The 26,552-nt window shown below is 37.0% G+C and overlaps 1 protein-coding gene across 1 annotated transcript in view; it reads right to left on the reverse strand.

Moving 5' to 3' along the window:
- The window catches only part of UBE2J1 (ubiquitin conjugating enzyme E2 J1), a 128,775-nt gene that overhangs the window by 17,205 nt on the left and 85,018 nt on the right, over nucleotides 1-26,552 (reverse strand).

Raw genomic sequence — 26,552 nt, forward strand, 5'->3', positions numbered from 1 at the left:
CTATAATGTTCATTCGTCAAAACTCTCTAAATAATCGCTAACGTTTCATTTTTTAATTTTAATTTACCCTCCGTATTCCCGCAATTGTCCGCCCGACATTGTTTGCCTTTTGATTGACATTTTTTCAGAATTTGATTTCCAATCCCTTCACTTCCCCCGGGGCGTCCTGCCCCGTTTTCCCCGCGTCATAACACAGTTTCGCGCATGCGTATAACAGCGATTGTCTCGTTTGTTGTCATGCTCCTGCATGACTTGCGCTTGCGTGTTAGCCTGTGTCTCTGGATCCGATACTCTGATCCTGTATGAACTGCGGAACGGAACGAAAATGTTTACACATGCGCGAATGAAGACAGGATACGCATGCGCATATCGCATCCGTTCTTGTGCACGAGCATTGAAGTGACGACGTCAGCTTGTTCTTACGATCGCGACGTCAGTTGAGGGAAATAAGGAAGTAGACCGGGGGAGGGGTAAAGGTAAGAATATATATATAACTCCGAAATCATATCCATTTTCTGTAAAAAAAAAAGTAAGCGACTATTATATTGGGAGGTTAATGTATACATGGGTGGTGCGCAGTTGTTTGAAATTGAACTTCACTTTAATGCTTCCTACGTATATTAGGAAACAAAAATTTTTGCAAACAACTGATAAAAATTACATTATCCCTACATAGCAATATTAAAATGATGTGCCCAAAGAAGGATAAAATTCAAAAACTTCTAAAGTCTGAGGAAAAATACTGTTAGAACTAAACCTAGCCTAAGCAGACACCATGCTTATAACGCTGATCAGTGTAGACTTATTCTGTAGATAGAATAAGCCAAGTAATATCCACAGCAGACTTGACATGCAATTACCAGAAACCACCAGCAGATGGCAGTAAAGAATTGTAAATTCCCTAGAATTTACACAATAAAAAAGTGAATATAACACTACAAATCACTATATATACTCATATTAATAAAAAATAAAACACCCAAATCGTTAATACAGTGGAAGAGTGATGATTGTGTAAACAGGGATAGCAAGCTCCAAGAGCCTACACGATCGCGCCAAACAGACCTATGGCGGAAGATTAACAACTCTGCCGCTAGTCTGAGAATCAGGGAATCTGTATAACTTAAAGAAACTGAACATAGAGAGCACGGCACTGTAGCGGTGAGTAAAAGCATCTTCCCTCGTACGCCATTGTGCTGACACATCAGGATGGTTTCTAAAATAGGAGCTGATGCCAAGCGAGATTAACGGCCATACAGAGCAATAACATAAGCGAGCAAAACTACAGCCGTATCTTAGCCCATTAGAGTTATCATCTAATAATAAAAAAACACTGTGATGAGTATTACCGCCACCACAGCTCAAATATAGGTTGCTTCCCACTCTTCTGCTAAGAGTTGATTCGCAACTGCATGAGGCTTAAGAGCGCCAATACACGCGTCAACAGCGGGGAGATACATTTTTAGTTTAAAATGGCGCTGCCTCATAAAAAAGTGTGCATACCGTGAAAAATAACTCACAATGAATGCAAATATTCCCAGATAAATGATCCGGTGTCAAACACAGTAAACAGATCATGAAAGGGTCCCAGAACAGCGTTCAAAAACCTCCACTTTTAAAAAAAGGTTCTGTCACAAACTAAATACTGTGCCCCAACTATGACAGGCACATAAACATCCTTAATAACGGATTGTAAAGGGGTAAAAGTGGAAGTAAAAATCGCTTGACTTAGAACCCACACACCAAAAAGCCGGCTAACTGTAGAAAAACCTGGCACTGGCAGCAGCAAATTCCCTGTCACTGGCAGTGAGCCAGACGTCTGCTCAGCCGCAACATATCCCAAATGAAAGGATATATATTAAATAAATACAAACCCCATCTGAAGGTTCCTTTTCCATAATATTCCTGACCTGAGAAATATATATAAAATGACTTACCCTCCAGGGTCTTCTGCTGTGGAGCAGTCACAGCAGCTGCAGGTCTGATAGCCTCATCGGACCGCCAACAGGGACCTGTAGAAAGAGAAAAGCAGAGTAACCAACCCTGATTTTCTATAGAGGGGTAGTATACAATGTTAGAAGGTAAGCAAGGACTAACTCGCCGTCTTATAACTGCTAACAGCCACCATTACTCTTACTAAAGAGATTGATATGGACACAGATTGACCCCAATCCTTGCTTGCAGGGAAAAGTACCCATTAAAGGATTAAATATCTTCAGACACCATCTTCACACATCCTCCCTTGACAGAGGCAAAGAGAATGACTGGGGATTATGGGTAAGGGAAGTGACACTTAACAGCTCTGCTGGGGTGCTCTTTGCCTCCTCTTGCTGTCAAGGAGTGACTATACCACTAATAATTGGATTGAATTTGTGGACTCTACATGCCATAGGAAAGAAAAGTGAGTTTGGTCATACATATTTCCTGTCCACTTATTCATGGGTATCTTGAGTAGAAAATTAAGAAAAAGATGAGAAGGCAAAACAACGGCTAGATTACTAATTGTGCGTTAAGGTAAAAAAGCAGCGTTATAAGGTACTGCTATTACGCTGCTGCTATTACGCCCACTGCTATTACGAGTCTTGCACACTTTTTTGGCCTTACCGCAAACCAACTTACATACATTTTGTAAAGGCTTTTTTCTATGGGACTTTTATAACGCCGGTATTTACGAGTTTGTCCTGGGAGGCCAAAAATTCGATTCGCAACGCATTTTAAAGTCAGTAGTTATGAGTTTTACGCTACAAAGCTGTAGCATAAAACTCATAACTAAAGTGCTAAAAAGTACACTAACACCCATAAACTACCTATTAACTCCTAAACCGAGGCCCTCCCACATCGCAAACACTAAAATAAAATTATTAACCCCTAATCTGCCACTCCTAACATCGCCGCAACCTACATTATACTTATTAACCCCTAATCTGCTGCCCCCAACGTTGCTGCCACTATTCTAAATGTATTAACCCTTTAAACCTAAGTCTAACCATAACACCCCCTAACTTATATATAATTTAAACAAATCTAAATAAAATTAATATCATTAACTAAATTATTCCTATTTAAAACTAAATACTTACCTATAAAATAAACCCTAAGCTAGCTACAATATAACTAATAGTTACATTGTAGCTAGCTTAGGGTTTATTTTTATTTTACAGGCAAGTTTGTATTTATTTTAACTAGGTAGAATAGTTACTAAATAGTTATTAACTATTTACTAACTACCTAGCTAAAATAAATACAAATTTACCTGTAAAATAAAACCTAACCTAAGTTACACTAACACCTAACACTACAATTAAATAACTTACCTAAATTAAATACAATTAAATACAATTAGCTAAATTACAAACAAAAACAAACACTAAATTACAGAAAATAAAAAACAAATTACAAGATATTTAAACTAATTACACCTAATCTAAGAGCCCTATCAAAATAAAAAAGCCCTCCCAAAACCCTAGCCTAAACTAAACTATCAATAGCCCTTAAAAGTGCCTTTTGCGGGGCATTGCCCCAAAGAAATCAGCTACCTGTAAAAAAACAAACAAAAAACAACCCCCCCAACAGTAAAACCCACCATCCACACAACCAAACCCCCAAATAAAAGCCTAACAAAAAAAACTAAGCTCCCCATTGCCCTGAAAAGTGCATTTGGATCGGCATTGCCCTTAAAAGGGTATTTAGCTCTATTGCTGCCCAAAGCCCTAACCTAAAAATAAAACCCACCCAATACACCCTTAAAAATCCTAACACTAACCCCTGAAGATTCACTTACCGGGAGAAGTCTTCATCCAAGATGTCCTCAACGAAGCCGGCATAAGTGGTCCTCCAGACGGGCAGAAGGGGTCCTCTAGACGGGGAGAAGTCTTCGCCCAGACGGCATCTTCTATCTTCATCCTTCCGACGCGGAGCGGCTCCATCTTCAAGACATCCAGCGTGGAGCATCCTCTTCAATCAACGTCCCATAGATTCCAATTGGCTGATAGAATTCTATCAGCCAATAGGATTTTTTCAACCTTAATTCCGATTGGCTGACAGAATTCTATCAGCCAAATGGAATCTAAGGGATGCCATCTTGGATGACATCACTTAAAGGTACCTTCATTCCGAAGAAGACGTCGATTGAAGAGGATGCTCCGCGCCGGATGTCTTGAAGATGGAGCCGCTCCGCGTCGGAAAGATGAAGATAGAAGATGCCGTCTGGGTGAAGACTTCTGCCCGTCTAGAGGACCACTTCTCCCGGCTTCGTTGAAGGACATCTTGCCGCTTGGATGAAGACTTCTCCCGGTAAGTGAATCTTCAGGGGTTAGTGTTAGGATTATTTTATTGGGTGGGTTTTATTTTTAGGTTAGGGTTTTGGGCAGCAATAGAGCTAAATGCCCTTTTAAGGGCAATGCCCATCCAAATGCCCTTTTCAGGGCAATGGGGAGCTTAGGTTTTTTTTAGTTAGGGTTTTATTTGGGGGGTTGGGGTTGTGGGTTTTACTGTTGGGGGGTTGTGTGTATTTTTTTTAAAGGTAAAAGAGCTGATTTCTTTGGGGCAATGCCCCGCAAAAGGCCCTTTTAAGGGCTATTGATAGTTTAGTTTAGGCTAGGGTTTTTTTTATTTTGAGGGGCTTTTTAATTTTGATAGGGCTCTTAGATTAGGTGTAATTAGTTTAAATATCTTGTCATTTGTTTTTTATTTTCTGTAATTTAGTGTTTTTTTTGTAATTTAGCTAATTGTATTTAATTGTATTTAATTTAGGTAAGTTATTTAATTGTAGTGTAGTGTTAGGTGTTAGTGTAACTTAGGTTAGGTTTTATTTTACAGGTAAATTTGTATTTATTTTAGCTAGGTAGTTATTAAATAGTTAAGAACTATTTAGTAACTATTCTACCTAGTTAAAATAAATACAAACTTGCCTGTAAAATAAAAATAAACTCTAAGCTAGATGCAATATAACTATTAGTTATATTGTAGCTATCTTAGGGTTTATTTTACAGGTAAGTATTTAGTTTTAAATAGGAATAATTTAGGTAATGATAGGAATTTTATTTAGATTTATTTTAATTATATTTAAGTTAGGGGGTGTTAGGGTTAGGGTAAGACTTAGGTTTAGGGGTTAATAAATTTAGAATAGTGGCAGCGACGTTGGGGACGGCAGATTAGGGGTCAATAAATGTAGGTAGGTGGCGGCGATGTTAGAGGCAGCAGATTAGGGGTTAATAAATATAATGTAGGTGTCGGCGCTGTTGGGGGAAGCAGATTAGGGGTTAATAAGTATAATGTAGGAGGCGGTGATGTCTGGAGCAGCAGATTAGGGGTTAATAAGTATAATGTAGGTGTCGGCGATGTCGGGGGCGGCAGATTAGGGGTGTTTAGACTCGGGGTTCATGTTAGGGTGTTAGGTGTAAACATAAATTTAGTTTCCCCATAGGAATCAATGGGGCTGCGTTACTGAGTTTTACGCTGCTTTTTTGCAGGTGTTAGACTTTTTCTCAGCTGGCTCTCCCCATTGATGTCTATGGGGAAATCGTGCACAAGCACGTATAACCAGCTCACTGCTCACTTAAGCAGCACTGGAATTGGAGTGCAGTGTGGAGCTCAATTTTGCTCTACGCTCACTTCTTGCCTGTTAACGCCGGGTTTGTAAAAACCTGTAATACCAGCGCTGCAGGGAAGTGAGCGGTGAGAAAAAACTGCAAGTTAGCACCGCACCCCTCATAATGCAAGACTCGTAATCGAGGTGCAAACAAGTAAAAGATTGAAGAAGTGTAAATGCAAAAGATGGAAAGTAGTACCCAGAGAAGAGGAAGACAATAGAACGATCTGAAGGAGGAGCCAAGAGAAATGTAGATATACAGAGGTAAGAAAGAGGACAGTATTAAAGAGAATGGAGGCAATATGCTGGTGCATGATGAGGTAGAGGAATAGGAAAGCTGTAAGGAAAAATGGAAATGTGTGAGAGAATCTAGACAGTAAAAGGTAATGTCGGATATTGGTATTGTCTTTTTATCATGCATTTGTTCATTATGCAAATCTATTGTATTTCCTGGTCCTTTATGTAAAATATTTGTATTTCTTACTATTCCTCTGTTACAATCATTTTTTTAATTTATTAATTCTTCCTAAAAGTGTCCTTTAAATTCTATTAACAGTGTTGCTCTAGTCTAGACTAACATTATTTTTTTTATGAGTTTAAAGTTCTTGAAGCTTTATTATACATTAGATATTAAATAGGCATTTTCAAAATGTTTACAACATTAACTCCCTCGCTACCAGGAATTTCAGAGAAAACATGCCTAAAGTATCAGAGAATTTTAAAGCATTTTTGCTATCACACCGTTTAAACAGGAATAGTCTATCTCATTTATGTATGAAAAGTATATATAGTTTAAAAGTAGTCAACCCAAGGTATTGATCTAGGTCCATTTTGATGCCACGATTTAGCCACTCTCATCTGCGATCTGGCTTCATATGGTAAGAAAGCATGATCACTGAAGGCAGATGACTTCTGCCCCCTGGTTGCAGCTCCCGCTATGCAAGTTGACAATGAGAACTGCAACATGAGCCTCTGTGCTGGAAGTAGGTACTAAATCAACACAGTACGCTGGGCAAGGTACTGCGTGACGTACTACCTATGGTCCAAATGGTGCAAGGGGTTAATGGCTGAAAAACAAATTGCTTTAAATTTGGCAGTTTTCCTTGAACTAATAGTTCCTTCATTCAATGCCTTAAATAAAACCATTCATAGTTCACTGTACATCAGGGTAGATATAACCTTTGTATAAAAAAAATAAATTTTCAGATTTGCAATATGACATTTCTTGTACAAACAACCTTGATTGTAAATCAGTGAGTTATAAATATATATGGCACTCTAAATATATATAGTGCAGTAAAAGTCAAGTATGACTGTTACTGTGTATACAATAAATGACAGCAAATCAGTCATTGTATATTTGATGCAATCTAGATACTTGCATGCTGCAATGCATGCTGGTATCAGGCTTAGTTGGCAATCATTGGATGTCATAAGAGTGAGGCAGTCCAGTGAAGCCCATAAAAGTGCTCCCATGGTCATGTGATCACTGAAACAGTCACAGTGATCAAGTGCCATAAATGACAAGTTATTGTTTGTAAGCAATGGCTCGTCTTGAACCCTGCTATTTTCACTGGCAGCACCAACGTGGTAACAACAGGATAAAAATCAATGTTTTTTTAAAAAAGAAAAGAAAAAAAATCAGATTTTTTTATTTAACTTTATAGTAAATTCATAATTAGATATTCATGATTTAGACAGAGCATACCATTTTAATTAACTTTCCAATTTACTTCCATTATTTAATTTGCTTCCTTCTTTTGTTAGTCATTGCAAAAAGGTTTATCTAGGAAAGCTCAGGAGCAGCAAAGAACCTAGGTTCTAGCGGCTGATTGGTGCATATATATATATATATATACACATATATATATATATATACACATATACACATACATACATACATACATACATAAATATATATATATACATATACACATACATATATATAATTCTCTGACAATCAGTATATATATATATATATATATATATATATATATATATACTGATTGTCAGAGAATTAAGCAAATTTGATAATATAAGTAAAATGGAAAGTTGTTTAAAAAATTGTATGTTCTACCTAAATCATGAAATAAAAATTTTGGGTTTCATGTCCCTTTAAATCAGATTTTTTTTTTAATTATTATTTAAAAAGGACTTTCTGATTTCAATGTGATATTTTTTTTTAAATTAAAATGCTTTTTGAGGAGAAATCTATCTATTTAAAAATGCAAAGTTAAAGGGACAGTCAATTTACTTTTATCACCAATTTGATTTGTTTACATACAGAGGCTCCATTTTGAGCCCAGCAGAAAAGTTTCATAGTTGAAAGCTAAACCTAGGTAGGCTCATATGCTAATTTCTTAGACCTTGAAGCCGCCTCTTATCTGAATGCATTGTTACAGTTTTTTAACACTAGAGGGCGTTAGTTCCTGTGTGTCATATACATAACATTGTGCTCATGCACGTGGCGTTACTTAGGAGTGAGCACTGATTGGCTAAAATGCAAGTCTGTCAAAAGAACTGAAATAAGGGGGCAGTTTGCAGAGGCTTAGATACGAGGTAATGACAGAGCTAAAAAGTGTATTAGAAATGTGTTGGTTATGCAAAACTGGGGAATGGGTAATTCTGCTGTTGACTGTTCCTTTTATCAAATATGAACCTAAAAAACTGGAGATAGTTCACCTCCTAATAATTTAATAAATTGCAATGATCTATCTATGTATTTCTAATGGTATATAACCAAATAACTGGAAAAAAATTGTCTGAAAAGTTATTATTCTAAAAATTAAACCTTTATGTAGAAAACAATGATTTAAATGGATTTAAATAAAGTCTTACTGACTAATTATTTAAATAAATCCACCCTGGATATTAATAGTCAAAACGTATTTTAATAAAGTGTATTTTCTTTTAATAATTTTATTTTTATGAATATATTTTTTTGGGTTTGACCCCTATGTTTTATTTTCTGCCCTGGGCAGTAAAATGGTTATATTTATATAATATGATGGTTCTAGGTAAACACCCTGGGAAGGGTTTTTTGTGAAACGCGCGTCAGGGGTCCTCTTGGAGAAGCTTTGTCTCTCTATTTTTTAATTTCCTAATCCATGTTGAATATTAGTTAATTGTTGAACTCGCTTTATAATAAGCATTGGAGCAAATATTTGTTAAAGTAAAAGGTAACAATTATAATAGCCCTCGGATTGTAAAGGCATAACTTTTTTTACTTTGTTGCTGGAGATTCTTGATATTCGAACATATTGAATCTGAGTTCAAACATTTTAATGAGAATTTGAATCAACAACTGGGTTTAGTGTTTTTAATGTTAGCTTAAGCTATTGTATGTGGTGTTTTTTTCTCCTTTTTTATCACGTTTTCTAAATAAAGATTATAGTATGATTGGTTGAAATTTATAATTTAAGTATCCCTTTTTGACCTTTAAGGGCAGAGTCCTTGAATACATACACAGAAGAGAGCAAACTATATACAATTTTATACCCTATTACAACTACTTTGTTAGTTGTGTCCTGTCCTCTGCTCTGTATCTGTGGCAGGTAATACTAAATCAGATATATTAAGATTTATCTAAATTTATTTTTTATAATATATTGGTTTCCTGATGACCTATACTCTGTTGTCCCCCACCCCTCATTATACTTTAAACACCCTTGGGTGTCTAATTTCTACAAATATAAACTTTTAGCATTAAATAAATTAGGGTTGCACCGATACCATTTTTTTAAGACCGAGTACAAGTACTCAAATACTCACCGATACCAATTACCAATACTTATTTTTTAATGTCATATGACAGTTTACCAAGCACAATACAGACTAATGATTTAAGATTCCTTCTTTAGAATTATGAACTGTAACTCAAAAGACATTTTAAAATAATAAAACTGTTTTATTTGATTGTTGTCACAAAGTTCACAGAACATGTTTATGAATAAAAATATTACAATAAAATATATTAATAATTAATGACAACAATAAATAACAGCTGCAGCAGCTGGGGCTTGAAAGCTACAATTTAAATGGGTGATTACTGGATGCCATTGGGTTGTAGGGTGCCTATATAACATCAATCTGACATTTGTATTTAATACAAAGTAATATAATTTAATTCTGAAAAAAATATTGGGGAAGGAGTGTCCCAGTAATCCCCTTTGAGAAAAATGTGGCATTTGCATTCTACTGACTCAACAGAAAATAGGGCTGGTCTTCATATTTTTCCCAGTCCAGCCCTGGCTAAGGATGTTCCTCAGAGTACAGTATGTTTTGAGCACAATTGTTCAAGATGAGATCTAGCAGCAGTATAACATGCAATCCAGATAATAGAATATTTGTTCAAAAGTTAGTGGCAAGTTCTTTTTAAGAAACAGAAGCATCTCTGCATTTTCTATAAGTCTGTTTCTGCTATCAGTAAGGACATTTGCCACTAAGCTGGACAGTCTTTCACTTTTCACACTACTGTATGGGGCAGAAAGATATTTTTTGGCCATTTTAGCCAGAGCTTGAAATCTCAGTTTATTAACTGCCCAGTACTTCAGGGGTTTGCCTGAACGAGGTACAGAGGTCTCTCCCAGGTAGGCTTCCAGCTGTATAGTAGCAGCTTTTGGAGCACTGCTCTGACGTACAATAATACAAATAACAGCAATTTGTATTGGCAGAACAGAAGTGAACAAGTTTTAGTTAAATCTCTACTCCAGCTTAAAATGAAATTGGAACATGCAGTTTGAAAAATGTCACAAGATGGTGTATGGGTAGGAAGTGGAGGTATCGGTTTAAGTATCGGTGCATTTGCACGAGTACAAGTACTCATGCAAATACTTGGTATCTGCACCGATACCGATACTAGTATCGGTATCGGTGTAACCTTAAAATAAATAATTACAACCTTGTAATATTTGGCCTATGTTTGCGTAAAATCTATTTTGCAGGGTTTTTTTTATGAGTTGTGTAGACATTACAAAAGAAAAAACTGCCAAAAAATGCTTGTTTTCTATTCCAACCCCATTATTAAATTTATTGTTATTTTATGTAAAAGTATTTAGCCTTATGGTTATCCCAGGCACTCTTGAAGTCCCCACAATATTTATCCTTACCACCTCTAATGTAAGTTTATTCCATGAATCACCCACCCTTTTTATGAGTGGTTGATTTTTTTTCCTTTAGGAAATTTTGAGCACAGTGGTTGCATATGGTTCTTATCTACTATCAAAATCAATGTACCCATATAGTGTATCACAATAAAACCCTGTTCATCTGTTAAGGAACACAATAAATAAAATAAAAAAACAATTAAATAGCACTTACTCTGAATTTTATATGGGCAGTAGATTTTTTCTAACAAATTTTAAAATGTAAATTAATTTTCCAGCCCCCTGTATCAGTCAATATCAGACTCACATACGTATACACTCGTGCCTCAGAAAGTGTGAATATACAAATACTGTGCACAATTTGATAATAGAGTTGGAAAATCTCTTAAAACTGCATCCTCTAACATGGAAGTTTAATATTTACTTTAATGTCCTTCTAAACAATGGTATAATATGTTTTGGTGCAAAATAATGGTGAAAACCTCTGTCAGGATATGAAACCCAATTTTTTTCTTTCACGATTCAGATAGAGAATATTTTTAAACAACTTTCCAATTTACTTCTATTATCAATTTGCTTCAATAACTTGGTATCCTTTATTGAAGGAGTAACAATGCACCACTGGGAGCTTGTGCTTGGAACAAGAGGCAGCCAACAATCAGCAGCTACCTCCTAGCTCTTGAGCCTGCCTACTGTAGGTACACTTTTTAACAAAGGATACTAAGAACATAAGTATTAACCCCTTAAGGACCAGCGACGTACCCTGTATGTCACTGGCCTTTTTTTGGGACTTGATTGTTTTATAGCGTGGTATTGCCACCAGCATTGAGACTGCTCTATTCCACAAAGCCTGCTGGAGGGAGGGCATTAATAGTGTGTTCTTGCTAGACTTGTGCTATTATGTTCTGAAAAAACCCTTAACGACCAGTGACATACAGGGTACATTGTGGTCATTAAGGGGTTAATGGTGTATGTAAATAATCAATTAATTACATACTACCTGTGTTTAAAGGGACATGGTACACTAGATTTTTCTTTGCATAAATGATTTGCAGATGATCCATTTATATAGCCCACCTGAGTGTGTTTTAGTAAAAATGTATAGTTTTGCTTATTTTTAAATAACATTGTGCTGATTTTCAGACTCCTAGCTAAGCCCCAGCATTTTAGATGTATACTGATGTATACAGACTTCAGAATGCTTCTTTTTGTAAAAACAGAATTTATGCTTACCTGATAAATTACTTTCTCCAACGGTGTGTCCGGTCCACGGCGTCATCCATTACTTGTGGGAATATTCTCTTCCCCAACAGGAAATGGCAAAGAGCCCAGCAAACGCTGTCCATATAGCCCCTCCTCAGGCTCCGCCCCCCAGTCATTCGACCGACGGTTAGGAGAAAAAAAGGAGAAACTATAGGGTGCCGTGGTGACTGTAGTGTATAAAGAAAGAAATTTTTCAAACCTGATTAAAAAACCAGGGCGGGCCGTGGACCGGACACACCGTTGGAGAAAGTAATTTATCAGGTAAGCATAAATTCTGTTTTCTCCAACATTGGTGTGTCCGGTCCACGGCGTCATCCATTACTTGTGGGAACCAATACCAAAGCTTTAGGACACGGATGAAGGGAGGGAGCAAATCAGGTTACCTAAACGGAAGGCACCACGGCTTGCAAAACCTTTCTCCCAAAAATAGCCTCCGAAGAAGCATAAGTATCAAATTTGTAGAATTTGGCAAAAGTGTGCAGAGAAGACCAAGTCGCTGCCTTACATATCTGATCAACAGAAGCCTCGTTCTTGAAGGCCCATGTGGAAGCCACAGCCCTAGTAGAGTGAGCTGTGATTCGTTCAGGAGGCTGCCGTCCGGCAGTCTCATAAGCCAATCGGATAATGCTTTTCAGCCAGAAAGAAAGAGAGGTAGCAGTAGCTTTTAGTCCTCTCCTCTTACCAGAGTAAACGACAAACAAAGATGAGGTTTGTCTAAAATCCTTTGTTGCTTCTAAATAGAACTTTAAAGCACGAACTACATCTAAATTGTGTAACAAACGTTCCTTCTTTGAAACTGGATTCGGACACAGAGAAGGAACAACTATCTCCTGGTTAATATTCTTGTTGGAAACAACTTTCGGAAGAAACCCAGGCTTAGTACGCAAAACTACCTTATCTGAATGGAACACCAGATAGGGTGGATCACACTGCAAAGCAGATAACTCAGAAACTCTTCTAGCAGAAGAAATAGCAACCAAAAACAGAACTTTCCAAGATAGTAACTTGATATCTATAGAATGTAAAGGTTCAAACGGAACCCCGTGAAGAACTGAAAGAACTAAATTTAGACTCCAAGGAGGAGTCATTGGTCTGTAAACAGGCTTGATTCTGACTAAAGCCTGTACAAAAGCTTGTACATCTGGCACAGCTGCCAGTCGTTTGTGTAACAGGACAGATAAAGCAGAAATCTGCCCTTTTAGAGAACTCGCTGACAACCCTTTATCCAAACCTTCTTGGAGAAAGGAGAGTATCTTAGGAATTTTAATCTTACTCCAGGAGAATCCCTTGGATTCACATCAACAGATATATTTTTTCCATATTTTATGGTAAATCTTTCTAGTCACAGGTTTTCTGGCTTGAACTAGAGTATCTATTACAGAATTTGAAAACCCACGATTGGATAAAATCAAGCGTTCAATTTCCAAGCAGTCAGCTGCAGAGAGACTAGATTTGGATGTTCGAATGGACCTTGTACTAGAAGATCCTGTCTCAAAGGTAGCTTCCATGGTGGAGCCGATGACATATTCACCAGGTCTGCATACCAAGTCCTGCGCGGCCACGCAGGAGCTATCAGAATCACTGAGGCCTTCTCTTGTTTGATCCTGGCTACAAGCCTGGGAAGGAGAGGGAACGGTGGAAACGCATAAGCTAGGTTGAACGACCAAGGCGCCACTAATGCATCCACTAGAGTCGCCTTGGGATCCCTGGATCTGGACCCGTAGCAAGGAACCTTGAAGTTCTGACGAGACGCCATCAGATCCATGTCTGGAATGCCCCATAATTGAGTCAACTGGGCAAACACCTCCGGGTGGAGTTCCCACTCCCCCGGATGAAAAGTCTGACGACTAAGATAATCCGCCTCCCAGTTGTCCACTCCTGGGATGTGAATTGCAGATAGATGGCAGGAGTGATCCTCCGCCCATTTGATGATCTTGGATACCTCTCTCATCGCCAAGGAACTCTTTGTTCCTCCCTGATGGTTGATGTAAGCTACAGTCGTCATGTTGTCTGACTGGAATCTTATGAATCCGGCTTTCGCTAGTTGAGGCCAAGCCTGGAGAGCATTGATTATCGCTCTCAATTCTAGGATGTTTATCGGGAGAAGAGACTCTTCCCGAGACCATAGACCCTGAGCTTTCAGGAAATCCCAGACCGCGCCCCAGCCTAATAGACTGGCATCGGTCGTGACAATGACCCACTCTGGTCTGCGGAAACTCATCCCCTGAGACAGGTGATCCTGGGTCAACCACCAACCGAGTGAGTCTCTGGTCATCTGGTCTACTTGAATCTGTGGAGACAAGTCTGCATAGTCCCCATTCCACTGATTGAGCATGCACAGTTGTAATGGTCTTAGATGAATTCGAGCAAAAGGAACTATGTCCATTGCTGCAACCATCAAACCTACTACTTCCATGCACTGAGCTATGGAAGGCTGCAGAATAGAGTGAAGAACTTGACAAGCGTTTAGAAGCTTTGACTTTCTGACTTCTGTCAGGAAGATCTTCATTTCTAAAGAATCTATTATTGTTCCCAGAAAGGGAACTCTTGTTGACGGAGACAGGGAACTCTTTTCTACGTTCACCTTCCACCCGTGAGATCTGAGAAAGGCTAGGACAATGTCTGTATGAGCCTTTGCCTTGGAAAGAGACGACGCTTGAATTAGAATGTCGTCTAGATAAGGTGCCACTGCAATGCCCCTTGGTCTTAGAACCGCCAGAAGAGACCCTAGCACCTTTGTGAAAATTCTGGGAGCAGTGGCTAACCCGAATGGAAGAGCCACGAACTGGTAATGTTTGTCCAAAAAGGCAAACCTTAGGAACTGATGATGATCTTTGTGGATAGGAATATGTAGGTATGCATCCTTTAAATCCACGGTAGTTATATATTGACCCTCCTGGATTGTAGGTAAAATTGTTCGAATAGTTTCCATTTTGAACGATGGAACTCTGAGAAATTGTTTAGAATTTTTAAATCCAGAATTGGTCTGAAAGTTCCCTCTTTTTTGGGAACTACAAAAAGTTTTGAGTAAAACCCCTGACCTTGTTCCAGAGTTGGAACTGAGTGTATCACTCCCATCTTTAACAGGTCTTCTACACAATGTAAGAATGCCTGTCTCTTTATTTGGTCTGAAGACAAGCGAGACATGTGGAACCTTCCCCTTGGGGGCAGTTCCTTGAATTCTAGAAGATAACCCTGAGAAACTATTTCTAGTGCCCAGGGATCCGGAACATCTCTTGCCCAAGCCTGAGCAAAGAGAGAGAGTCTGCCCCCTACTAGATCCGGTCCCGGATCGGGGGCTACCCCTTCATTGCTGTCTTGGTAGCAGCAGCAGGCTTCTTGGCCTGTTTACCCTTGTTCCAGCCTTGCATTGGTTTCCAAGCTGGTTTAGCCTGGGAAGCGTTACCCTCTTGTCTAGAGGCTGCAGAGTTAGAAGCCGGTCCGTTCCTGAAATTGCGAAAGGAACGAAAATTGGACTTATTCTTAGCCTTGAAAGGCCTATCCTGTGGGAGGGCATGGCCCTTCCCCCCAGTGATATCTGAAATAATTTCTTTCAATTCTGGCCCAAAAAGGGTCTTACCTTTGAAAGGGATATTAAGCAATTTTGTCTTGGAAGATACATCCGCCGACCAAGACTTTAGCCAGAGCGCTCTGCGCGCCACTATTGCAAACCCTGAATTTTTCGCCGCTAATCTCGCTAATTGCAAAGCGGCATCTAAAATAAAGGAATTAGCTAACTTAAGTGCGTGAATTCTGTCCATGACTTCCTCATATGGAGTCTCCATATTAAGCGACTTTTCTAGTTTGTCGAACCAGAAACACGCCGCCGTAGTGACAGGAATAATGCACGAAATTGGTTGGAGGAGGTAACCTTGCTGAACAAAAATCTTTTTAAGCAAACCCTCCAATTTTTTATCCATAGGATCTTTGAAAGCACAATTGTCCTCAATGGGAATAGTCGTGCGTTTGGCTAGTGTAGAAACTGCCCCTTCAACCTTAGGGACTGTTTGCCATGTGTCCTTCCTTGGGTCAACCATGGGGAACAATTTCTTAAATATAGGAGGAGGGACAAAGGGTATGCCTGGTTTCTCCCACTCCTTATTCACTATGTCCGCCACCCTTTTAGGGATCGGAAAGGCATCAGGGTGCACTGGGACCTCTAAAAATTTGTCCATCTTGCACAATTTTTCTGGAATGACCAAAGAGTCACAATCATCCAGAGTAGAAAGCACCTCCTTAAGTAATGCGCGGAGATGTTCTAACTTAAATTTAAACGTCACAACATCAGGTTCTGCCTGTTGAGAAATTCTTCCTGAATCTGAAAGTTCTCCCTCAGACAAACCCTCCCTCACTGCCACTTCTGACTGGTGTGAGGGTATGACAGATAAACTATCGTCAGCGCCTTCTTGCTCCACTGTATTTAAAACTGAGCAATCACGCTTTCTCTGAAAACCTGGCATTTTGGATAAAATATTAGCTATGGAATTATCCATTACTGCCGTTAATTGTTGCATAGTAACAAGCATTGGCGTGCTAGATGTACTAGGGGTCGCCTGCGCGGGCATAACTGGTGTTGACACAGGAGGAGAGGATGATGAACTATCCCCACTACCTTCATTTGAGGAATCATCTTGGGCAACCTTATTAAATGTGACAGTACTGTCCTTACTTTGTCTGGACGCCATGGCACAATTATCACATACATTAGAAGGGGGGACCACCTTGGCCTCCATACATACAGAACATGTTCTATCTGAAGGTACAGACATGTTAGACAGGCTTAAATAGGCTAATAATGCAAAAAAAAAAAGTTTTACAACAAAACCGTTACTGTCTCTTTAAATGTTAAACAGAGCACACTTTATTTCTGAATGTGTGAAAAACTATGAAGGAATTATCCAATCTTTACCAAATTTTCACCACAGTGTCTTAATGCTTTAAAAGTATTGCACCCCATTTTTCAAGCTTTTAACCCCTTAAATGAGCCGTTTAATCAAATAACAATTTTTAACCCCACTACAGTCCCAGCCACAGCGTTTGCTGCGACTTCACCTGTCCTTAGGAGTTATAAGATACCAAATTAAGCCTTCTAGGAACGTTTTCAATGATCACCAGACACTCTCACATGCAGCTGCATGCACTGCATCCAAAAGAAACTGCGCAATTATGGCGCGAAAATGAGGCTCTGCCTACTATAGTGAAAGGCCCTTCCTGACTGGAAAGCTGTCTAAACAACTGCCTGGCGCCTAAAAACGTTGCCTCACAATATAAAGTTTTATAAATCACCTCAGATTCCATATAACACTTAAATAAAGCAATCGATTTAGCCCACAAGAGTGTCAACCAGTGTATAGCCCATAATAAGCCTACATTCTGTTATGAGTCTAAGAAAATGGCTTACCGATCCCTAAGAGGGAAAATGACAGTCTTCTAGCATTACACAGTCTTGTTAGAAAATGGACTAGTCATACCTTGAGCAGAAAAGTCTGCTAACTGTTCCCCCCAACTGAAGTTCTCTAGGCTCAACAGTCCTGCGTGGGAACAGCGATTGATTTTAGTTACTGCTGCTAAAATCATACTCCTCTTTTAAACAGAACTCTTCATCCTTTCTGTTTTAGAGTAAATAGTACAAACCGGCACTATTTTAAAATAACAAACTCTTGATAGCAGAATAAAAAACTACAACTAAACACCACATACTCTGTGGAGATGCTACTTGTTTAGAGCGGCAAAGAGAATGACTGGGGGGCGGAGCCTGAGGAGGGGCTATATGGACAGCTTTTGCTGTGCTCTTTGCCATTTCCTGTTGGGGAAGAGAATATTCCCACAAGTAATGGATGACGCCGTGGACCGGACACACCAATGTTGGAGAAATGGGTCTTTTCATATGCAAACAGCCCCCTTATCTCAGTGCTTTTGACAGACATGCATTTTAGACAATCAGCGGGAGTGAGCACAATGTTATCTATATGGCACACAAGAACTAGCACTGTCTAACTGTGAACAACTGTCAAAATGCCCTGATATAAGAGGCAGCCTTCAATTGCTTAGAAATTAGCATGAACCTACCTAGGTTTTGCTTTCAACAAAGAATACCAAGAGACAAAAGCAAATTTGATGAAATAAGTCAATTTGAAAGTTGCTTAAAATTGCATGCCCTATCTGAATCATTAACGTTTAATTTTGACTATACTGTTAAATGCATAACATACCTTCCCATTTTTAAGTGTTATAATAATCCACAGCACCAAATACAAACTTTAGAAAATTTATCCCAGCAGGTACAAACAAACTAATGTACCTTCAAATGCTAAATACATTTTTAAGGCTTGGTGTAAGCATAAAAATCTATCAAAATATGTAATCAGGTGCGCCAATATAACCCCAATACTGGGATATACAGTCCTAAACATATGTGTTTATTCTATCAGGAGAGAAAAAAATACTGCGTTTAATGTTATCAGTGTATATGAATAAATCGCTAATCAGTTTTGTTTATTTACAATAAAATACCTTTATATATGCTGCTATCAGCCAAACAGATAGAATCAGCAAAACAGATCAAATCAGTAAAAAAATGTGTGAATAGACCGGATTCTAGCAGATCGTATAGGGATAAACACATTCAATTATATATACAGATTAAATTAATTCATTTCTGGCCAGAAAATGCATAAAATAAAAATCGAGCAAAAAATGCAACAAGTTCAGAAATATGCCCGGGACTTTGGCGTTTCCAAGCTGTAATGGTGGATCGACACTAAACAAAACAAATATATATTAAAAACTTCATGGCAGTTACCGGTAGAAGACGCTTTCTTGTATCCTTCTCAGCTTTAACCGCTGCTCACTTGGTGGCACCTGCTTGAGCTCGGATCCTATGTCGTCCCTTCGTCTGTGTTAGCCTGGGTGTTTGTAAAGCCTTGCTGCTTTAGCGTGGTTTGCCCTGACCTCCTGACCTTTTTAGGGGTGTGATCTGTTAGATCTAATCAGGCTCCTGTGCACCCAGCATTCAGACTTTCAGCTCCTAGCTGAAAGGTAGTATTTCTAGGTCTGGGATTTGTCCTACGCGTTTTGGCTGAACACACAGCCTTTTACAAGCATGATGATCATATCAATTTTGTGTCGATTTTTAAATCCCATCATTGTTTTCATTGGTTGTTAAATGTTGGAAACCATTCCAGTTTGTTTTCCTGATCATTTGGTTACATTGTATCCTTACATTTGACTATATGCATATTCTTCAGGATAAGTTTATCCACATCACTACCTTATAACATTTATTTGATACATTTTTTTGGCAATCTGCATAAGTTAATAAACATTGCTACCATACATGATTTGAATACTCTTTGTATATATTCATTATCTGATAGAACACATGATATTGTATTGACCTATTAGTAATAGAAGACTTCATATAAGACTACCCTATATAATTGGAACATCCTATAAATAACGATACACCTAATTAAAATTTGTTAGAAATATATATTTTATGTAGGGGCTACTAAATGTCAAATTGTTTATATTAATAACAAATGTAAAAATATATGGAAAATATATTTAAATATTTTAAAACATAAAAATATATATAAAAACGATATAGCAAAAGAGATGGGTTTCTATATACTAAATTCCTATGTCATTATTCAACTAAATAGTTGGATCTCAAAGTGAATGAATCTCAAGAATTATACTAATCAGTGAGAATTATATTTACAGGCTCTCTCACTGTTAGTCATTTAAATCGTTTGAAATTTAGTTAAGGTCAGAGTCCATTCCTAGAGTGAACACTAAAAAAAATGTAACAATATTATAAATATGACAAAATATTGAAAACTATATGAAATATTATTTGAAAAAATATTACAAATATGAAAAAATGAGGAGGTGCCACCAAGTGAGCAGCGGTTAAAGCTAAGGAGGAGATTAGAAAGCAGCTTTTACCGGTAACTGCCTGAGGTTTTCTAAATATATTTGTTTTGTTTTAACTGTTTAGTGTCGATCCACCATTACAGCTTGGAAACGCAAAAGTCCCGGGCATATTTCTGGACTTGTTGCATTTTATGCTCAATTTTTATTTTATCTATTTTCTGGCCATAAATGAATTATTTTAATCTGTATATACAATTGAATGTTTTTGGCCCTATACGATCTGCTAGAATCCAGTCTATTCACACGTGTTTTTTTTTACTGATTTTATCTGTTTGGCAGATAGCAGCATATATAAAAGGTATTTTATTATAAATAAACAAGGCTGATTAGCGATTTATTCATATACACTGATAACATTAAATGCAGTATTTATTTCTCTCCTGATAGAGTAAACATATCTGTAGGACTGTATATCCCAGTATTGGGGTTTTATAGGCGCACCTGAATACATTTTTTGATTGATACATTGTTTTTCCCAATAGCGAGGATTTGGGGCTTTTTAGATGTTTAGTTAAGTGTCTTACTTAGCATTTTTCCACTGAGTAATCCCCCCCATTTTAAGTAAGCATAGAAATCGCCAGGAAAAATACTTTTCTGCTGGGCTCAAAATGGACCCTCTGTATGTAAGTAATCAAAGTCATACTTCTGACATGTAAATTTTAAACATATTGATATATAGTCACGTGTTTAAATCTTATTAAATGCATTACATTTGATGATCTCTTATTTTTCTAATTGAGAAAACCAGTACATATGTAAAATAATCAAACAAAACAGGGTATCAAAATGTGGAAATATCTAGGTTATGTCAGAATGAATACAGAACCCCCACAAACACACAATAAATAAATAAATTAATTAATTAATACTGATCTTCAGGTAAACAGAGGCAAAGGTGAAAAAGGAGAAGAAAATATGACATCAGAAAGTGAGGCAAAGCTGTGCATAGACATGAGATAAAGAAGGGAATGACAGAAAGAAAAGAATGGCAGATTAATTGTATCGTATCTGAAAGATATATTTCAGGAACATCTCTTACAGCATGGTATATTTTTAATTTAGTACATTTATAAACACAAATCACATATTCAAAAAACATACAACTTTCCATGCAAATTCAGAATGAATTTGCTTAAAAAGTAAAAGCATGCATTTAAATAACATCTGTTACATATTGTAAAGCATTCACAGTTGTTATAGGCAGCAAGAGAACTGTGTGTATTGTTTGTGCGGGATACTGCACAGAATATAAAGTATAGTGTATTGGACATGTGACAGCTTATAAACAAGTCAGACTACTAATAAGGAATACTGATCACTCTGTTGAGTTGCTGCTGGTGGGTATTCCCCCATTTCCCAAGCCTGTAAAATGCAAAGCTTTCTATAACAGATGGTCTGACGTTATTAGACGTGTTTTTGTCTTTACCAATCCCCAGACCCACCACTGCTAAAATAAACAAATAAATAAATAAAGTGCAGCTTATCTAGGATTTGAGCACAATTTATCACTGAATTTAGATTGAATTCACAAAAGTCTGGTGGCAGCTGCCTTGGCTCAGTACCAGAGTCCATCCACTCCCATAATGGATGTGTTATATAAGTACCAGCCCTAGGAGAATTAGGGAAATGTCAAATTAATGCTTTCAATTATAGAAGCAGTATTATATAAAACAGGATGGACGCGTTACATTTCATATGCAAGACAAACGCATAGTCCTTGTTTAAAACACTTTTGTATTTACAGTGGTTAAGAAGCAGTGTTATGATCTTGTTGCTCAAAAATGCTCATAGGCTTTATCACCATAATTAGAGCAGGATATAAAACAATACTTATTCAAACAGTATTTATATGCTGCCATGTAATTTATTTTATTATTAGGATACATTCTAAATATATTTGAACAAAATCAAATGAGCAATGATATGGAGCTAAGATAATATATTGATGAAGGAAGAATACATTTAGGGCCAGATGACAAGTGACGCATTCATTTTTTTCCCATTCGCGTGCTAACACCACTCAAAGTAAACTTTTAACACGGACAGGATAGCACAGTGCACACATATTACAAGTTGAAGTAAGAAAGAATGCAAGCAAAACCTGATGCACAGTTAACTTCAGTATGTTGGATATCGCAAACATGTTAACGTCTCACCATAGACTTTAATAGAGCGTGCTTTAAAAAAATAAATACTCATCGCTCACACTCTAACTAGACACTGTGTTAGACCTAGAGAACTATATATATATATATATATATATATATAATATTTCACATTCCAATGTTTTTCACAGAAGAAAATGTTCTTTTTATGAATTTATGATTTCTTGGCCATTTTTCAGAGAATATAAAATACTGTATAACACAAAAACGTTTCTTTCACTCATGGTTAGTGTGTGGCTGAAGCCATTTATTATCAATCAACTGTGTTTACTCTTTTTAAATCATAATGACAACAGAAACTACCCAAATGACCCTGATCAAAAGTTTACATACCCTGGTGATTTTGGCCTGATAACATGCACACAAGTTGACACAAAGGGGTTTGAATGGCTATTAAAGGTAACCATCCTCACCTGTGATCTGTTTGCTTGTAATTAGTGTGTGTGTGTATAAAAGGTCAATGAGTTTCTGGACTCCTGACAGACCCTTGCATCTTTCATCCAGTGCTGCACTGATGTTTCTGGATTCTGAGTCATGGGAAAGAAAAAGAATTGTTAAAGAATCTGCGGGAAAAGGTAGTTGAACTGTATAAAACAGAAAAGGGATATAAAAAGATATCCAAGGCATTGAGAATTCAAATCAGCAGTGTTTAAACTCTAATGAAGAAGCGGAAAATGAGGCGTTCTGTTTGATAACATACTGCATTCATCTTGCCATCAATTCTGACCAAATTTCCAGTGCCTTTGTAGCTCACACATCCCCAAAACATCAGCGATCCACCTCCGTGTTCCACAGTCGGAATGGTGTACCTTTCATCATAGGTCTGGTTGACTTCCCTCCAAATATAGCGTTTATGGTTGTGGACAAAAAGCTCAATTTTAGTCTCATCACTCCAAATGACTTTGTGCCAGAAGGTTTGAGGCTTGTCTCTCTGCTGTTTGCCGTATTGTAAGTGGGATACTTTGTGGCATTTGTGTAGTAATGGCTTTCTTCTGGTGACTCGACCATGCAGCCCATCTTTCTTCAAGTGCCTCCTTATTGTGCATCTTGAAACAGCCACACCACATTTCCAGAGAGTCCTGTATTTCATCTTAAGTTATTTGTGGGTTTGAATTTGCATCCCAAACAATTTTCCTGGCAGTTGTGGCTGAAATTTTAGTTGGTCTACCTGACCATGGTTTGGTTTCAACAGAACCCCTCATTTTCCACTTCTTGTTTAGAGTTTGAACACTGCTGATTTGCATTCTCAATTCCTTGGATATCTTTTTATATCCCTTTCCTGTTTTATACAATTCAACTACCTTTTCCCACAGATCCTTTGACAATTCTTTAGCTTTCCCTATGACTCAGAATCCAGAATCGTCAGTGCAGCACTGGATGAAAGATGCAAGGGTCTGTCAGGAGTCCAGAAACTCATTGACCTTTATACACACACACTAATTACAAGCAAACAGATCACAGGTGAGGATGGTTACCTTTAATAGCCATTCAAACCCCTTTGTGTCAACTTGTGTGCATGTTATCAGGCCAAAATCACCAGGGTATGTAAACTTTTGATCAGGGTCATTTCGGTAGTTTCTGTTGTCATTATGATTTAAAAAGAGTAAACACAGTTGATTGATAATAAATGGCTTCAGCCACACACTAACCATGAGTGAAAGAAATGTTTTTGTGTTATCATTCATATTCTCTGAAAAATGGCCAAGAAATCATAAATTTTGCCAGGGTACACACTTTTTTGTAAAATATATACCTATACATACATATATACTGTGTTCAATTTTAAACCTTGGAAGCTCTGCCATTTATGCTTTTAATTGAAGAATAAAGCTTTTTGTTTTTTATTACCTATTCGTGATGCCTGGATTTCTTCTTTGTTGAATATAAATAGCGGGAGTATGTGATTAAAAAAAATCCTCCTATGTGGCTGACTGTACTGCATTGAGGATTTTTTTTGTAAAAAAAAAAATCGTATACTGCCGTGATTTAAAATCGCGATTAATTGCATCATGCGATTAATCGTGCAGCCCTAGTACATACTCTAAGTTTCAGACTGCAGACATCCCTAGGGGGAAATATAACTAAGTGACTTTCCCTCCTCTTCACTCTCCTGCATACTCCCGCGATTTAAAATTGTGGTGATTTAAAATCGCATCATGCGATTAAACGTGCAGCCCTAATATATATATATATATATATATATATATATATAAAAAAATATATACACGCACACACCCACCCAGACATAAATATATACATTATAGCCCTTTCCAGTCAAACACCTTGTCATATACCACATACCTTTGAACCCTTATAAATATATAATTTTAATATTTATATGACTCATTTAATCTGATGGTGTATATATGAGTGTAATAATTTATTTTAATGTACTTTGGTTGTACTTGCTGCAACTTTTTTTTACACCTTACACTTTATGCTAGGTCTTCAGTCTTGCTAACCGGACGAGCGCACTAGTTTACTTTAAACTTATAATACACCAGAACGTTAGTGCGGTTGTAAAATTGCTTATCACGACCCATGCTAACTTATAAACTAGCTCTTAAAGGACTTTTCACCCCCATGTTTTTCTTTCAGGATTCAGATATAGCATACAATTTAAAAATGTTTTGAATTTACTTTTATTATCAAATGTTTTTGTTCTCATAGTATTCTTTGTTGAAGAGAACACCTAGGTAGGATCACATTTTCTGGAGAACTATATGACAGTAGTTTTGCAGGAATGCTTTGAGCACTTGATGGCAGCAATGTTTGCATAATATATAACATTGATAAAAGCGTTCTTGCAAAAATGCTACCTTATAGTGTTCCAGGCGTATAAGTTTCCTGCTTGCCTTACATAAGCGCTAATGTAACAAATGTAAAGAAATCCTATGCGTATGCCTCTCGCTCTCCAACCACTACAATCATTCTATTGTTTTTAGATGGGCTGGCTTGTAAGCTTTTCAAATAAAGAAAATCCAAAACGGTTTTTCAAATAAAGATACAGAGAGAACGGAAAAAAAATTGATAATAGGAGTAAATTACAAATTACTTCCATGCACTCATAAAAATAAGATTACTATACGACTTAAATAGTTATGTCCCTAAAAGGACAGTGAACAACTTGTAATTACTAAACATTTCTGTTGCCTTGCTATAGAATTATATATAAAATGAAAGTTTAAACATTTTAAAACAAATTCAAATCTTGTTTGCTGCAATTATTTTTCAATAGCAAAACTCCACCCACCACTTGCCTCATTTAGAAAAAACACAATTTTCAGAGCTGAATTACAAGAAAAGGGGGCATTGTATATTCAAATATGAAGGTGTTTACTTTTTTTTATCAAATCTAAATTCCAGTGAAACAGAGGGGAAAAATAAACTATACCTTTCTCAGCAGGAAAACAGTAAAACAACAATTAATTCATTATATATAACCTAAGATTTAAAGGGACAGTTTAATAAAAAAAAAATATCTCCTTTAATTTGTTCCCAATGATCCACTTTAAATGCAGGAGTATATTGAATTGTTTACAAGTATTTTCTTTACCCTTATATTCCTTATATTGGCATTTGAAATAGTTGATTTAGCCTGTGATATCCCCACCTATTCTGAAAGTTTCTGGCCTTAGGGCTAAGCTATAGATAAGCTGTGTAAACACAGCCAGTAGAAGAAATTACACAGAATTAAACACAATTATAAGGTAATAAAATGTTCATTTTTCATTGTTCTCTCCAAGTATTAGTTATTGGTTTATGGACAGATAAAAGATAAAGAAGCAGGTATATGTACACAATGTGAAAAAGTAATGAGATCTGATTATAACTACAATCTCAACACATTGTATTAGGGTGTGGCTTCAAAACACAAAATTAGCTGTTCATATAGACAAATAAACCTTAAAAAGTACATTTTCAAAACATTTTATACTCTGAAGCTGGTAAAAAAAGTAATTGGAAAAACATTAAGGGAAAAACAATTTTACAGTATACTGTCCCTTTAATGAAAATGGTAAGAGGGAAAACAATATGGTCTCCCAATTCTGACAACTATTAAACAAATATATTTCGACAATTTAAAAAACAAATCTCAAATTCAACCAATGTTAGCTGATGAAGATTACAAAAAATGATAAAATACTGTTTCCATAAATATATAGACACCCATTTGATATAATAGCTTACTTTTCATCCATCTATTTAAAACATTAATAAATAATATTTATTAAAGGGACATTGTACCTTTAATGTGTTTCCAATGGTCAATTCAACCTGCTGGAGTATATTTAAGTGTTTGCAAACAGAAATGTTGTTATCGTTATTTGAAATAGCTTATTTTGCCTGCCGTATCTCCCTGTACTAAAAATATGAGTAACAAATCTTTTCTCTGTAAAAAGGCTATGTAAATAGGAGAAAATAGCACTGATTAATCTCCCAGTATGGGGGAAGAGAGATATTTTGTATGTGAAATAACTGCTTGTGTTT

The sequence above is a fragment of the Bombina bombina genome, chromosome 4, assembly GCF_027579735.1.
Source record: "Bombina bombina isolate aBomBom1 chromosome 4, aBomBom1.pri, whole genome shotgun sequence".
Classification (NCBI taxonomy): Eukaryota; Metazoa; Chordata; class Amphibia; order Anura; family Bombinatoridae; genus Bombina; species Bombina bombina.